Here is a 14,677-nt window from a genome sequence, read left to right on the forward strand (position 1 = left end):
TATCAACTCACCAGCCTCTCACCTTTCTTCAGATAACTCTAATGTTCCTCAACTTGCCTCTACTAATCTACCAAGCTTTATTATACAGCCCATCTCTACCACCTTCATCCTAAAATGTATTCAAAAGCTTAAGCCATGTACCCCATCAGCTGACCAACTTCCATCTGAATTTCTTCAAAAAGCAGCCACAGAAATAGCCTATCCCATATCTATTCTTATAAACAGAACCATTAAAGAAGGAAACATCCCTGATATCTGGAAAATCTCACATATTATACCCTTACATAAGGGAGGAAACTCTACAGAATATTCTAATTATAGACCCATTGCCCTCCTGTCTCCACTAGCAAAAATCATGGAAAAAAGTATTCACCACCAACTCATGAATCACTTAACTAAACATAACATACTATCTCATTGTCAACATGGTTTCAGACCTTTTCATAGTACTACTACTGCTCTCCTTTCCTTTACTGACTTCATTAACAAAAACCGCAATAATAATACCCTTTCTTCTGCACTTTTCATCGACCTATCAAAAGCTTTTGACATGGTCGATCACCCTCTCCTCCTAAAAATCCTGGAATCACTTGCTATTGAACCGAATGCCATCCAGTGGTTCACCTCCTATCTTTCTAACAGGAAACAAGCTGTCCTCTGGGAGAATAAACTCTCCTCTCTTCTCCCGATCTCACTCGGTGTACCACAAGGCTCAATTCTTGGACCCCTCCTTTTCTCCCTATTCATAAATGACTTACAAGTAGCTATTCCCCAAGCTACGTGCATACAATATGCAGATGACTCCACACTCATTTGCTCTGCAAAAACCATCCCAGAGCTTCAAACTATTACTCAAAAGGTATTCCATACTGTTGAAGCATGGTTCTTAAAACGCTGCCTACTTCTTAATGCCAAAAAAACAAAACTCCTCCTTTTCAAACCCACTACCAGATCTACACCATTGGACTTCTCTATCTCTTCTATTAACAATACTCTCATATCACCTGACTCTTCTACCAAACTGCTAGGCGTGACTATTGACAACAATCTTACCTTTGATTATCACATAAACAACACTATTAAAACTGTACATAGAAAACTGGGCCCTCTATAGAATTAAAACATTTTTATCCCCAACAGCCAAAGCTACTTTGGCACACTCTCATCTCATTTCCACTCTTCTCTATGCCTCACCAATTTACACTAACCTGAAGAAAACTAATCTTTCTAAATTGACCACCACATACAATAGTATAGCAAGATTTGTTACTGGTAATCAATTCAGAACTCACCACTGCCTGAACCTACAACAACTTCACTGGCTTGAATTACAAAACATGTTGCTTCTTTCCCAACTTCCCATTATCCAAAGAGCTTTTTATCTGCCAAACAACACTCCTTCATTTTCTAATCTCATCACCCCTTATTCTAACCTGAACTCACTCCGCTCCTCTAGCAAACTCCTAGTTACTGCTACCAAATCCAATAACCTTGCAGGTGACTCCCTGTTCTCAAACTCCATTGGTAAACACTGGAACCTATTGCCCACTGAACTGACTTCTATTTTATCTCCTGTCCTTTTCAAACAAAAACTTAGACTCTACCTTACAAAACACTGGCTATGTCCCTGCCTTAACCCAGACTGAACCCATGTATTCAACTATTCCCACTTCCCCTTCATCTCTGTGACCTCTGCTACCTTCTATTTTATTTCCTCACTATTCTATCACTTACCCCTCCTCTATCCTTCTCCTTCCTGATTATATTACTCAGTTTACTGAGGGTTCATAGAAATATCTAATCTACTTACATAGTTGTCTTTAAATGTCCTTTTCTCTTTCTTATGATGTTTGATTATGCTAAATAAGTTATGCTTGTGTTTTGCTTACAAGAACAATGAGTACATTATTGTACAACTGTTAATTCTGAATACAATAAGTTTGATTTTTTTTTCTTTTATATAATATTTTCCTGATACGGTATATTTTTATGCTGCTCTTTTTTGTATCTTATGTAATAGTTATTATGTCTTTGTGGAGCTTTTCTCCCCGGGCCTCTGCTGAAAATGGAAATATATCCAGTTAGACTAGCCCGGTTAACAAATGTAAAATAAAATAAATAAAAATAAATAAAAAAAATATATACACACACACACACACACACACACACACACACATTTGTGTGTGTGTGTGTGTGTGTGTGTGTGTGTGTGTGTGTGTGTGTGTGTGTGTCTATAAATAATACAAAACAATTTAATAGCTTGCCCATTCTGTGATTGAAATAATGTCCCCCAGGGAGTGTGTTATTGTGGAAATGATTCCCTTCCAGGGGTATACAGTCCATCCACTTGTGGCATTGGGCCTCAGAACACACCTGGGAATATGATAACATGTACCCTTTCTGGTATTATTGTGCACTTATTGTATCTGAAATTATCTACTTAAGTTAATTGGCTAATTCAGGCAAAAGTAACATGTCTTATTTGTAAAGGTGAAACTTGTGTACAATAATTAAAATACAAAAGCTATTTATACTGTATGACAACAGAAATAATAACTGAATATGTCCATGCAATAGGATTTTCTTTTTTCATTTTTTAATTTTATTAAATACCTCCAGCTTTATATTTCAGATATAGATCCTTCAATGCCCGATACTAGATTTTGTTTAATGAATAATATTGTCCTCATTAGGACAATTTTGTGTATGGGGCACAGGTGCTAAAAATACACCATTGACACCAAGTAATATATAACAATTTGGGGGATAAAGTCTGAAAATCTGCACTACTGTCCATCATATAATATGCAAGGTACAACTGGCCCAGATTATGATAAAGGCACACTATTGATAATGATATCCCTCTATGACGAACATCTACTTCCTCCTCTTTATGATAACACTGCCACTAGCTGCATCACTATAGCAAAAGGACACAATTACTGCTTACCATTAAAATAAGCAAGCCATTAAATATTTGTATGTTAGCAATAGTTTAGCAAATAACTCTTCAAAAGGCAGGATTTAAGACTTGATGTTACTGGATCAATACACAGTCCCTTAAAACCGAGTAACAAAAAGGTTTGTTTGAAATAAACAGAGCTACTGAATGCACCTTCTAAAACTAAATCTACAAGCAGCTATTCAATTTACACAAGGAAATCACAAAATATATGTGCTTTAACAGACAGACAGCAAAAAGAAGAATACTAATCAATAGCCTCTCTGGCTCTAACACTATCAGTAGCTAAAATGTATATTAAATTCTGACTACCTCTGTCTTAGAAGTCCGGATTGTAGTTGTATATATTCACTGGTGCATGTAACCTAGGTTGAGCTCAGTTGCAAGAATAGTTGCCACTATGTACACTATAGAAATAAGGAATCAACTGAATTGGCAGCTGCTTTATTTCTGCTTGCATGAGTCCAAGGCAGTCCATTTTGTTTTTTATTTATAAGTGGATGGTGCTTTTTCTTATTTTCAGAGTCTTACTTGGAAGAGAAAGTACCTTCCAACAACAAAGTGTCAAAATAAGATAACAATTATTTGTAATTTGAACGTACTTCAAATGTCACACATTTGAGAAGCAAGATAAATTTCAGTTTCTAACAGTTTTGTTACATTTTCACCGAAAACTACCACATACTAAATAGATGAGTACATGTTGCAAAATTTATGATAGCTACAGTTTTTATGGAGAAAATAGCATTTGCTTTAAAATGGTACCACTTATATTACCTTTATCAATATATTTTCTATAAATTTAAAAATATGAAATTCTAAAGACTATGGCCGGGATTCACTAATCCTCCGTGTAAGACTAACTAAGTCTTACTTGGAGACTGCAGTCTAAGAGTATGACATCAGCGCATCATGCATATGCTTGAGGGCACACTGACTCAACTCTAAGGCTAACACGGAGCATGCACGAGTGCAGGAGGCGTGTCAGACTGCCAAGCAGTCCAAATATCCACGCTACCTGCAAGTGCCTAAACAGCAAATGCCACCAGACATGAGCGAGTCTGCTCAAATGAGTAAATCTCCAACACTACACTCCCCCACATTCCTAACCTGCGTACAAATATTATAAAATGTAAAACCATTTTTTTCTCATTCCCGATATAGCTGCCCGTATTTGCACATGTGTGCGTGGGTTTGCCCATTGCTTAGCTACAGTTAGCAGTTCAGACATCGAAGAGGATAATAAACTACTTATATGCAAATTAAGTCAAATAGCAATTGCGTAGTGGTAGAGCCTTCGCACAAAGAGGAGGCATTCCCAGTTTGAGTCCCACCACCCCCCTCCCCATTTTCTGTAGTAAATCTGTGCATAAAATTTATTCCTGACATTTACCTTTTAAATATTAGTACAATGCATTGAAATGGCCTATGTAGTAGTGAACAATATTTTATATACATATAAGAAGGTGAAATGGTCATGCATACTGATAAATTCATAAGTAATGTATCTTAAGCAGTGTGAAGCACTGCTAAGCAAAGTTTACTAGTATTAAGCATATTTAAGTATAATTGCTCATAGCTTAGCAGTGCTATAACTAGCGCAATAGCTTTGTGCGGAGCTTCACATCGCGCCAACTAGCACAAACAAAACATGTTTGCGCGAAGCTGTGCACCGTGCTAACTAGCGCAACATCGGGCAATGTCGGGCAACGTCGGTAAACGTAGAGCAATGTTGGGCAAAGTTGAGCAAAGTCAGCTAAACACAGCCACACTCCCTACCGGCCAGGCCAGTAGTAAAATAAAAAGCAATGACAGGCCTTGTACCCTGGATAGTGTGCACCATAATCACAATACTGCTCCACTAAGCCATGACAGCATTTGATGTTCATGGACTGTCAACACACATATACATATTAATCAAAGTTTACCCAGTGCTAAGCAGGTGTGCACTCAGCTGAGAATTTTCAAGTCCGGCCAATCACAAATAAGTGTGGGAAATGAGGCATATTTAAGCTCCATAGGCGGGAATACTTGCCATAACTGGTTGTAGCTTCCATCTGCAGGCAGCAATGGCTGGTGTCGGAGAGGGCTCTCACTTCCGAGCACAACGGTGGAGCATTGAGGAGTCAAAAGTGATGGTTTGGCTCCTCGTCCATCATCATGATGCTAGACTCCTGCAGGGCCAGTTCCAGGGCACGGAATACAAAGTGGAAGCCTGGAACCATCTCGCACATGAACTCACCAGTGCCACAGGCATCCCTTGGACTGGTGAGCAGGTCAGACACCACCATGCAGACCTGAAGAGATGCAAGCAGGACCAACTGAACCAATGGATACAGGAGGCCCGTGGGATAGAAAATGCCCCACTACTGTATAGGTAGCCATGGAATGAAGTATGTAAAAATTGCTAGTGTAGTCGATAGTATGGATAGGTATATGTCTCAATATCACTTCATTTACTTCACAGCTACAGGTGTCCATGCTGCGAATCAGCAAGCCTATGCAGATAGGCTGCTAAGGCTGTGCCACCAGGCAGGTTAGTAATTATTCTGCATGTATTGTTATATAAAATAAGCGAGAGAGCCTGACAAAAAGTGTCATAGCCCAATATTAAAGGTATAATAAGGCTTGAATAACATCTCTAGGGCGGCCACGGTGGTGCAGTGGTTAGCATTGCCGCCTCACAGCAAGAGGTTCTCCGGTTCGATCCTCGGCTGGGGTGCCTTCTGTGCGGAGTCTGCATGTCCTCCCTGTGGTCGCGTGGGTTTTCGGTGCTCCGGTTTCCTCCCACATCCCAAAGACATGCTGCAGGTGGATTGGACACTCTAAACTGGCCCTAGGTGTGCATGTGAGTGTGCCTTCTGTGGAAGGTTGGGCGCCGGGCTGGCAACTCGACACCGTAAAACTCCTCTGCCATTCAATGTGCGGACAGGTGATCCGCTGTGGCGACCCCTAACCGGGATAAAGCCGAAAGAAGAAGAAGAAGAAGAAGAAGGCTTGAATAACATCTCTGCATGTACTGTTATGTAAAATAAGTGAGAGAGCCTGAAAAAGAGTGCTGTAACCCATTAATAAAGGTATAATAAGTCCTGAATTATTTCTCTGCATGTATTGTTATATAAAATAAGTGAGAGAGCCTGAAAAAGAGTGTCGTAAACCATAAATGAAGGTATAATACATCTTGAATAAGACATCTGCATGCACTGTAATATCAAATAAATGAGAGAGCCACTAGAAAAGTGTGTAACATAATTAATAAAGGTATAACTCCTGTAGTGTGTCCATGTCACTTTCTTTGAAATGTTGATGTACTCTTGCAGTATAGAAATAGTAGTGTTGTATTAAGCGCTGTCAACCCACACTTAGGTAGGCTCATAGAAAGTGGATGAAGGGAGTGCCAGTATCTGTTAAGCATATATACAGTCCTCAACTGTTGTTTCAAGGCTGGCATGTATAGGTAAATCTGGCGCATGAGTAGCTTGCTATTGTGTTCACCAGAAATGTCAGTGTGCTACTAGAAATGTAGGGGGCTGTTAAAATATAACTGATAATGTCACCTGAACACATCCAGATATGTAGACATATAAATATAAATAAAATATATAAATACGTAGCAGTAACATCTGCATCCTGGACAGCTCGTATGTCAGATACAGGTTAGGTATATAAGGAACTAGCAAAACACATTTCACAACTTAATGGACATTGCCTAGTGTAATAATACATGTAGGGGATATATACCTGCAGTCAATAGGAATGTAGTGTAAATTATAAGTACATATAAGTTGTTAATAGCGGTATCTTTTTACACCCTACTGTATGTGCATAAACAATGCAATTCCACACCTCAATGGGTATGTGTAATCTCAAAACATTGTTGGGACATATGTTCATAGGTTCATAGGTTTATACTAGGCTATCTGCCCTAGGGCATTTATAAGCCTAGCCAGAGTGTGTTTGGCTTTCGCCACCCATTTTAAAATAATTTTGCTATGCCTTTTTTCGAGGTTAGTATACTGTGCCTCTGTCTAACAGGAACACAGAAGTGATACCCGGGGTAAACCTACGATCTCCCATCCACTCATCAAGATTCCTCTTGAAGAGAGTCAATGAGGGACTCTGCCTAACCTGGACTGGGATTTTATTCCAGCGTGAAGGGAGCCTCTGGGTTATGAATCTGTCCCTACAGCATGTCCTATTTATTTCAGTGCTGAGGTTCAAGTCTCTCGAGCACGTAGCTTGATGGGATTTGGATTTTCTGAGGTGCAGCATGACCATTAATTCCGGGTTGGACATGGCTTTATATGTTAGGCACAGATCGCCTCTGAGCAGGCGTTATGCCACTGAGTAGAGCTGGAGTTTCTTTAACCGGGCAGCATATGGCATCTGTTTGAGCCTTTTGATCCTCTTGGTGAGGTACTTTTGGGGTCTTTCCAGTTGCTGCAGGTGTCTAGTAAGGTACATCGCAAAAGGGGCATTGTACTAAATTATGGGCCTGATGAGGGATGAGTAAAGAGGCACGATGACCTCCCCTGATCTAGATGTGAATCCCTTCATGACTAGGTGGGCTATATAAAATGTTTTTCTAACCACTTTGGCCACGTGGTTGTCAAATGAGAGATTGCTATCAACTTGGGTCCCCAGGTCCCTAATTACTTCTTCTGTACTTAATGGATTACCACCTATGTGGTAATTTGTGGGTACTTTGTTTTTGCCAAAGGGGATGACTATACACTTTTTGGCATTTAGCTTGAGGCCATGGCTCTGGCACCAGTTGTCTGTTTCTATGAGGCCCTTTTTGAGGATGCTTGTGTCGGCTGAAGTGTCGATTATGGCTCCCAGTTTGCAGCCATCTGCAAACTTGGTCAGCCACAGTCCTTCCGTGCCTGTACCTCTGAGAAATATATACCGAACAAGAGAGGTCCCAGGACTGAGCCTTGTGGGACGCCACTTGTAACTTGTTTGGAGTCTGACATGGCTCTAGCAATTCTAACCATGTGGGTTCTGTCCTTGAGCCAGTTTGCAACCCATCTAGTGACATAGGGGTTTATATTTAAGCTGGTGTGCTTATCTATAATGCCCGAGTGGGGTATTGTATCGAAGGCTTTTGTGAGGTCCGGGTAGGCTGTGTGGACCACCTTCCCCTTGTCAATGGCCTTAGTGACCAGGTTTAAGAGGCAGGATCTGCCCTTAACAAAGCCAAACTGGGTAGGATCCAGTGTTTGTAGGTCCCCAATATCTTTATTTATGAGGTCCATGATGATCCTTTCCATAGCTTTGCAGACCAAGCTAGTCAGGCTTATGGGGCGATAGTTTCCAGGATCCGTTGAGGCACCACCTTTGTGGAGAGGGACCACTGATGCTGTACACCACTCTTTGGGTACACATCCTGTAGTAAGGCTGAGATTGAACAGTAGTTTTATGTTTGGGTTTAGCTCTTCTTGGAGTTCATGTAGGCAGCCGGGACACCGCCTGGTCCCATTGATGCTGTGTTTTTGCTTTGGAGAGGGCAGCACTTACCTGAGCATCTGAGATGTCAGGGGCAGCACTCTGCTGGGATAGATATTTGCCCTTTTGGTGGGGAGTTTGCTGAACCTGTCAGCTAGGATGTTGGCAAAGTCTGTGGGTTCAGTGTATTTTGTCATTTTGGACTAATTCTGAGCATATCTGGGAATTCCCACCCAGGTTCCTAACATAACTAAAGAAAAACTTGTGATTATCCTTAGTGTCCTGTGCAATTTTTCTCTAAGCTGGCCTTAGACAATTTTTGAGTGCCCGTAGTTTTTGCTAATACTGATCAGAGATGCCTTCCCTTTTGGGATTTTGCTATCATGTAGTAGCTTCCTCCTTCTATTGTATAGTTTGTTTATGGTTGGGGTCCACCAGACAGGACGCCTGCCTTTGGAGGATTGGGACTTGGTTTTATTTGGGATTGCATGATCCATGCATTCCTGAAGGTGTTCATAGAATGCATTTATAAAGGATTCTGCGGTCTGGGCCAGATTTTACACAGGCCGGGCTTTGAAGGATTCCACCTCGGTTTTGAGGAGTGTAAAATTTGCATTAGAGAAGTTTTTCACTGTGGTTTTCAGGGCAGGGGGTGGAGTTGGGATGTGAATATCCAATGAGATTAGTTTATGGTCTGATCTTACCAATGAGGGATACACTTCTGGTCTGGAGCATAGAGTCCCCATGTTGGTGATGATCAGGTCCAGTATGTTTTCCCCTCTTGTGGGAGTGGTAACAAGTTGCTCCATAGCATTTGAGTTTATAAATTCTAGGAACCTTTGGGCTAGGTTGTTAGAGCTAGAGTAATGCTCCCAGTCTATGTTTGGGTAGTTGAAGTCACCCAATATAATGGTGTTTGGAGAGACCTTCATATTTTCCAGTATTCTCAGGAAGGCTGAGTGGAATTCCTGGGTTTGGGAGGGTGGTCTGTAGCAGGCTGGAAGGCAGTTTTACCCACTGTTAGTTGCACATGGATAGTCTCTGATGCTTCGTGCTGTGCCACCAACCTGAAGGTGTGGGTATCTTTGATGAATATTGATACTCCCCCTCCTTTTGTGGTTCGGTCCAAGTTTTGGGGCCAAAAAGCATGGTATGAGGTATAACCTGGTAGTGCTGGGGTGCTCTCGGCAGCCTTGAACCAGGTTTCTGTTACTGCACAGATATCGACGTTATCCATGCTAAGGAGAGTTTTGAGTGCGTGCATCTTGAGGTTTAGACTTCTGGCGTTGAGTAGCATTACTCTTAGTTTCTTATCCCTTGTGATACCTATGGAGGTGGGTTTGTCTTTTGAGCCTTGCCTAAAAAAGGCACTATGGGGGTAGCAAGAGCCTTTGCCAATATCCGAAAGCCCAGGGGTGACAAGTGCAAGCCGTCCCTAATGAAGCATCGTGGCTTGTCGAGCATGTTATCCTAGGCTGACAGGCATTGGATCCCCTTTGAATGACACCAATACTTAAGCCAATTGTTGAAATTGATCATCTTGTCTTCATATTGTGGCATAATTCTTGGTGAGGGTAAGATGCTACTCAAGGTCAGGGTCATACCGGCCTGGGCTACATGCTCAGAGAGCTCCTCATTGTCTCTTCTCAAGTAGTCCAGGGAGGTAAGTCTCAGGTCATTCACACCAGCATGGACAATGACTGAGTCATATTTGTACTTGCCTTGGAGTGACCTGAGTGCTTGTGTTATGTGGCGGATCCTAGCGCCCAACAGGCAACTCACTGTGACCTTCTCCTTGTTCAGCCTGGTGAGCGGGACGTCAGTGTGCCTGACGATGAGTCACCTATTACAAGTGTATCAGGTGTGTTGTTTAGCCTTAAAGGCTGTGACTGTTCAGCACACTGGCTTTGTGAGCTATATGTTGTACGTGTTTTGTTTTGGGGTAGCGGTTGCTTGGGTGTCTGCTTTGGAGGTCTCTGCTGCTTAGGCAGATTTTTATTTAGAGCCTCCAATATCCTATTGGTTTATAAATATCTGCATTTACTTTGATGCATGTGCCCTGTTCAAACACCACAATCTTGGTGGCCTGTTGTCACCAATCAATCCTGCATGCTGTTGGAATGTCCACTGTTGTTCTATATATGCATGTGTTATGCTTGCTGTTCAACTGTTGGAACTCTGGTGTGTTAGGTTATTGGGAATATTACTGCATGCTGTTACAACTAATTTGGAATGTTGTTGGCTGTTACCATCCCATATTGTCATTAAATTCTCCTAAATGCAGAACGTATGGGAAGGCCGGTCCCAGTGGACCCACCTGTCCCACCTCAGCTGCCGATGGCACCTGGCACCAGCAGGTCCGGTGCCCAGTCCAGGACCTCCTCCTCTACTGGCCCTGTGCCACTTTTGGGTGGAAGCGCTGCAGGGGATGGGGCTCGACCCCCTCCCTCCTGCAAGCGTGGCTGGAGGAGGGTCACCTATCACCCTCCGAACGGTCCGGGCTGTGGTGCATAGGGAGATTGAGCGTTCAGACACTGATCCTCTACGCCAGCTTGAGGCAAGAGTGAAGCAACTCATGGGTGAGCCTGCCCCTCCTATGCAGCTCCCAGCACAGCCACTCTCCGGGCTGTGAAGGTATAGTGGTGACTGCCCATGGGTGGGGATCTCAGTTCCACTGTTGCCATCTGTGGGCTCATGGGCTTGCGATTTCCAAACATCCTTCCCCGTCAATGGTGTTCACCCACCCCATGTGTCATATTCCACTTCTGTATGCATCTTGTTTGTCTTGTCTGTTTACCTCCCCAATCTACCTCCCAAAATATACCTTCTTCCCCTACCACACATTCCATTCTCACCTGAAAAAAAAAAAGGGCAATCTGCTCCTACAAAAGAATTACGCCCCATACATAGCTGCCCATTTTGCACACATGTCCGCTGGACACAGAAACTGAAATTCAATTGGCAGTACAACATACTTCGTTGTCCTCACCCCTCTCACAGGGGTGGAAGGTTTCAAATTTCCCTCCAAATTCCTAGTATATGCACAGCTGTTGCTGTTAAAGAAATGGGCAGCTATGGACCTTCCCTACACCCGTCCTGCACATCCCGAGTTGTTTTCCCTACTGTCTTTCCCCTCTTTGTGCCCCTTTTTCACCACTTTCCTATCTCCCCATTTTCTTTTCTTTCAAAGAAATGAGCGCGGGGGTTAGCGGGAGTAAGCAGTTTTAAGTAGTAGTAACTGGGTTTGAGTGAGTGTGCAAATGTGTGCGCTTAGCTTAGTATTGCTAAGCGTCGTGCAAACCCGCTCAAACCCGCTTACAACTGCTTAAGAGTGCCTTAGTCACCCTGCATATGAGAGGCCTTGTTCTGCTCAACAGCAAAATAAAACACCACTGTCAGTCTCGAATCCCAGACACACTAGACTGCTTGAAGTACCACTAGGCCACAGTAGATATACAGCAGGTTATTGCTGAAATATATATATATATATATATATATATATATATATATATATATATATATCATGCATCAGAATGTGTGTATGTAAAGCTGAAATGTAACACAAAACCTGTTCTGTGGAACTTTACCAGCAGTTGTTGTGGAATTGCATTACATGATTGTCATAACAGAACCAGACATTCTAGCAGTAAATAATGTTACAGCAGCACTTTACAACCCCCACACAGTATCATAGCAGGACAATCCCCACCAAAATGTACAAAATACCAGTGTGTTCAAGGTACAGCAAGGATGTAGGTAGGCATACTCAGTACTGGAATTGCCAGTTTTCATGAGCATCCTGTGATAATGTCAACAAAAGAAAAAGCACAAACTGTGCAGAAGTGAGTATGTTTATATCCACAGTACAGAAGTTCCCAAACAGGTCATGTGCAAAATGAAAACATCTCAATAACTACATATGTATGCCAGCTAATTGTATAAGTAGAAAAGAAAATACATACTCCCATGTATCTTGTGTTAGCATTTGTAGGGGTGAGTACAATTCTACACTGTCAACTGTGTACTGAGAGTGACAACATTCAGGTCTGAGTACAACATTCAAATCACTGGCTACACCCCTAGCATCAGTTATGAGAAGTATACCAACCTTCTGACTTACACAACGGTGTCCACAGCAAACAAGCATGGTCCCCACTTCAGAAAGCTGAAAGGGCTACACCCATCTGACTTAGCAATTTATAGTATTGGGTTGCTATGACAGTGAGTACTGCAAGTACCACACAGCAGGCTGCATGCAATTGCCAAATGGTGGCCACCAATTGGTGCAGAGGCCATCACATGCACATGTGCAGATGCCTAAAAAAGCAGGCTGTACTTGCTGTCCACACATGCAATCCCTTCATTGCAAGTACGGAGGGAGAGAGAGAGAGAAAGAGCGAGAGAGAGAGACAGATGGACGTACAGACACAGCCAACAGCAGCAGGAGAAAATAAAAAAGATAAACCACAAATATATTGAAAGAAAAAGTAATATATAGCAAAAAAAAGAAAAACTAAAAGAATGTATTGAAAAAAATATATATTGAAAAAAAAGTTTATTGAAAAGAAAAATATATTGCAAAAAAAAAAAATCTCATATTGAAAAAAAAATATTTAAAAAAAATATTTCCAAAAAAATATATATTGAAAATAAATATATATTTAAAAAAAATAATATTGCAAAAGTAATAAGATATTGAAAAGAATAATAATCATATTGAAATAAAAAATATATCTTGAAGTAAATCATAAGCTATAAAAATAAAAGCTATTACAAAGCACACGAAACAGAGGAATACGAAAACATACAAAGGTAAGGTATGTAACAGCTATGTATTTACTGGCATGTAGTAGATGTTTATGAAGAGTAGTCTACATAGTTTGAATCATCCATATGTGGCAGCAGTACGTATCAATGCACAGATGCCCTGCATAACTACTGGCATGGAGACATCAGTGTGTAGCTGTGTGCAATGGGATATGACTGTTAGTTCAGCATTAAATGTCAAACATCTGATCCATGTTATTTGTGTTCTGTACAGTAGTGTGTACAATATCTGTTTGTGGGAGTAGCGCATACGGTTATATAAACATGGATGTGACAGAGTAACAAATGCATGATAGTCATATTAATGTGTAGCTTAGCATTGGCAACAGCTGTACCACGCTAGTATGTTAATCTAGCATTTGCAGCTATATATACACCCTCTAATATTACTGTGTGCTCACATGTGACACCTGTTCATGTTGCAGCAAGGCCCAACAGGTCAGCCGTGAGGTACACGAACTTACAACAGTGTGGACCTTGTGTCTGTATGGCACACACCCACATGTACTTGTTGCAATAATTGCTATGTGAGGTTGACTGAGTGTGATGGTGAATGTGTTGGTGAATGTGTCAGAGTTCTGTATATGTGTGATACCTTAGCTTAGTGGGAAATTGTTTCAGTCATGGTATTATGTGTCCTAGCTGTGATCCCAGCAAAAGATGTGTATGCAATCGCTAGGCAGAAAAAGCAGTATGCCATACGGTCTGACGTAGTCCCTTGGTGTTGACTGGGGTGTCCCACTGTAGGTTAAAGCAGTACATGTATGCTTATTGAGTGTTACTGCTGGTGAATCCAACTCATGTATGAACTGTAATACTACCTGAAGCTGCATGCCTACACAGCACAGTATGGTGTATGTCCACATTTCTTGGAACCACTGTTTTGTGTGTTCCCTGTAGTCCTCACAGATTACATATCTCAGGCATAAGGCTTTGTAACTACTGACACACAGTACTGTATGGTACACAGGGAAAGGTAATCTGGGTTGCCATACCTTTGTGTCTGGTATGTATGTCTGATGTGTGTGTGGGTATGCCTGTACCATGGCCTCGGTTATATGTGTGTTACAGGATATACGTGTGTATCTAGCAACATGTATAGTCTAGTACAGCAGTATGCCACCTATATTAATGAATGTGCACATATGTTAGGCAGGGGTTTGCCATCAACGACTAGTGTGGTATACTGGTAATACTGTAACTGGACTTTACAATCATTGCAATGGAATACATATTTCCTGATGCATTAGCTTGACATATACATCCTGTGGCTAGGTGGTGCATTGTGTCGCATACAGTGTGCCATGTACTGTTGTGTAGTCTTACATACTGGTTTATCTTTGTTGCTGTGCAAAACATGGTTTGATATAATGAGTGTGCCAGGCACTGTCAGGCAGTTGTGGGCTGAACACTGATATGTGGTATTGAAAGTGTGTATCC

This window comes from Protopterus annectens, chromosome 1.part0, assembly GCF_019279795.1.
Source record: "Protopterus annectens isolate FY-2018-M chromosome 1.part0, PAN1.0, whole genome shotgun sequence".
In the NCBI taxonomy this organism is placed as follows: Eukaryota; Metazoa; Chordata; order Ceratodontiformes; family Protopteridae; genus Protopterus; species Protopterus annectens.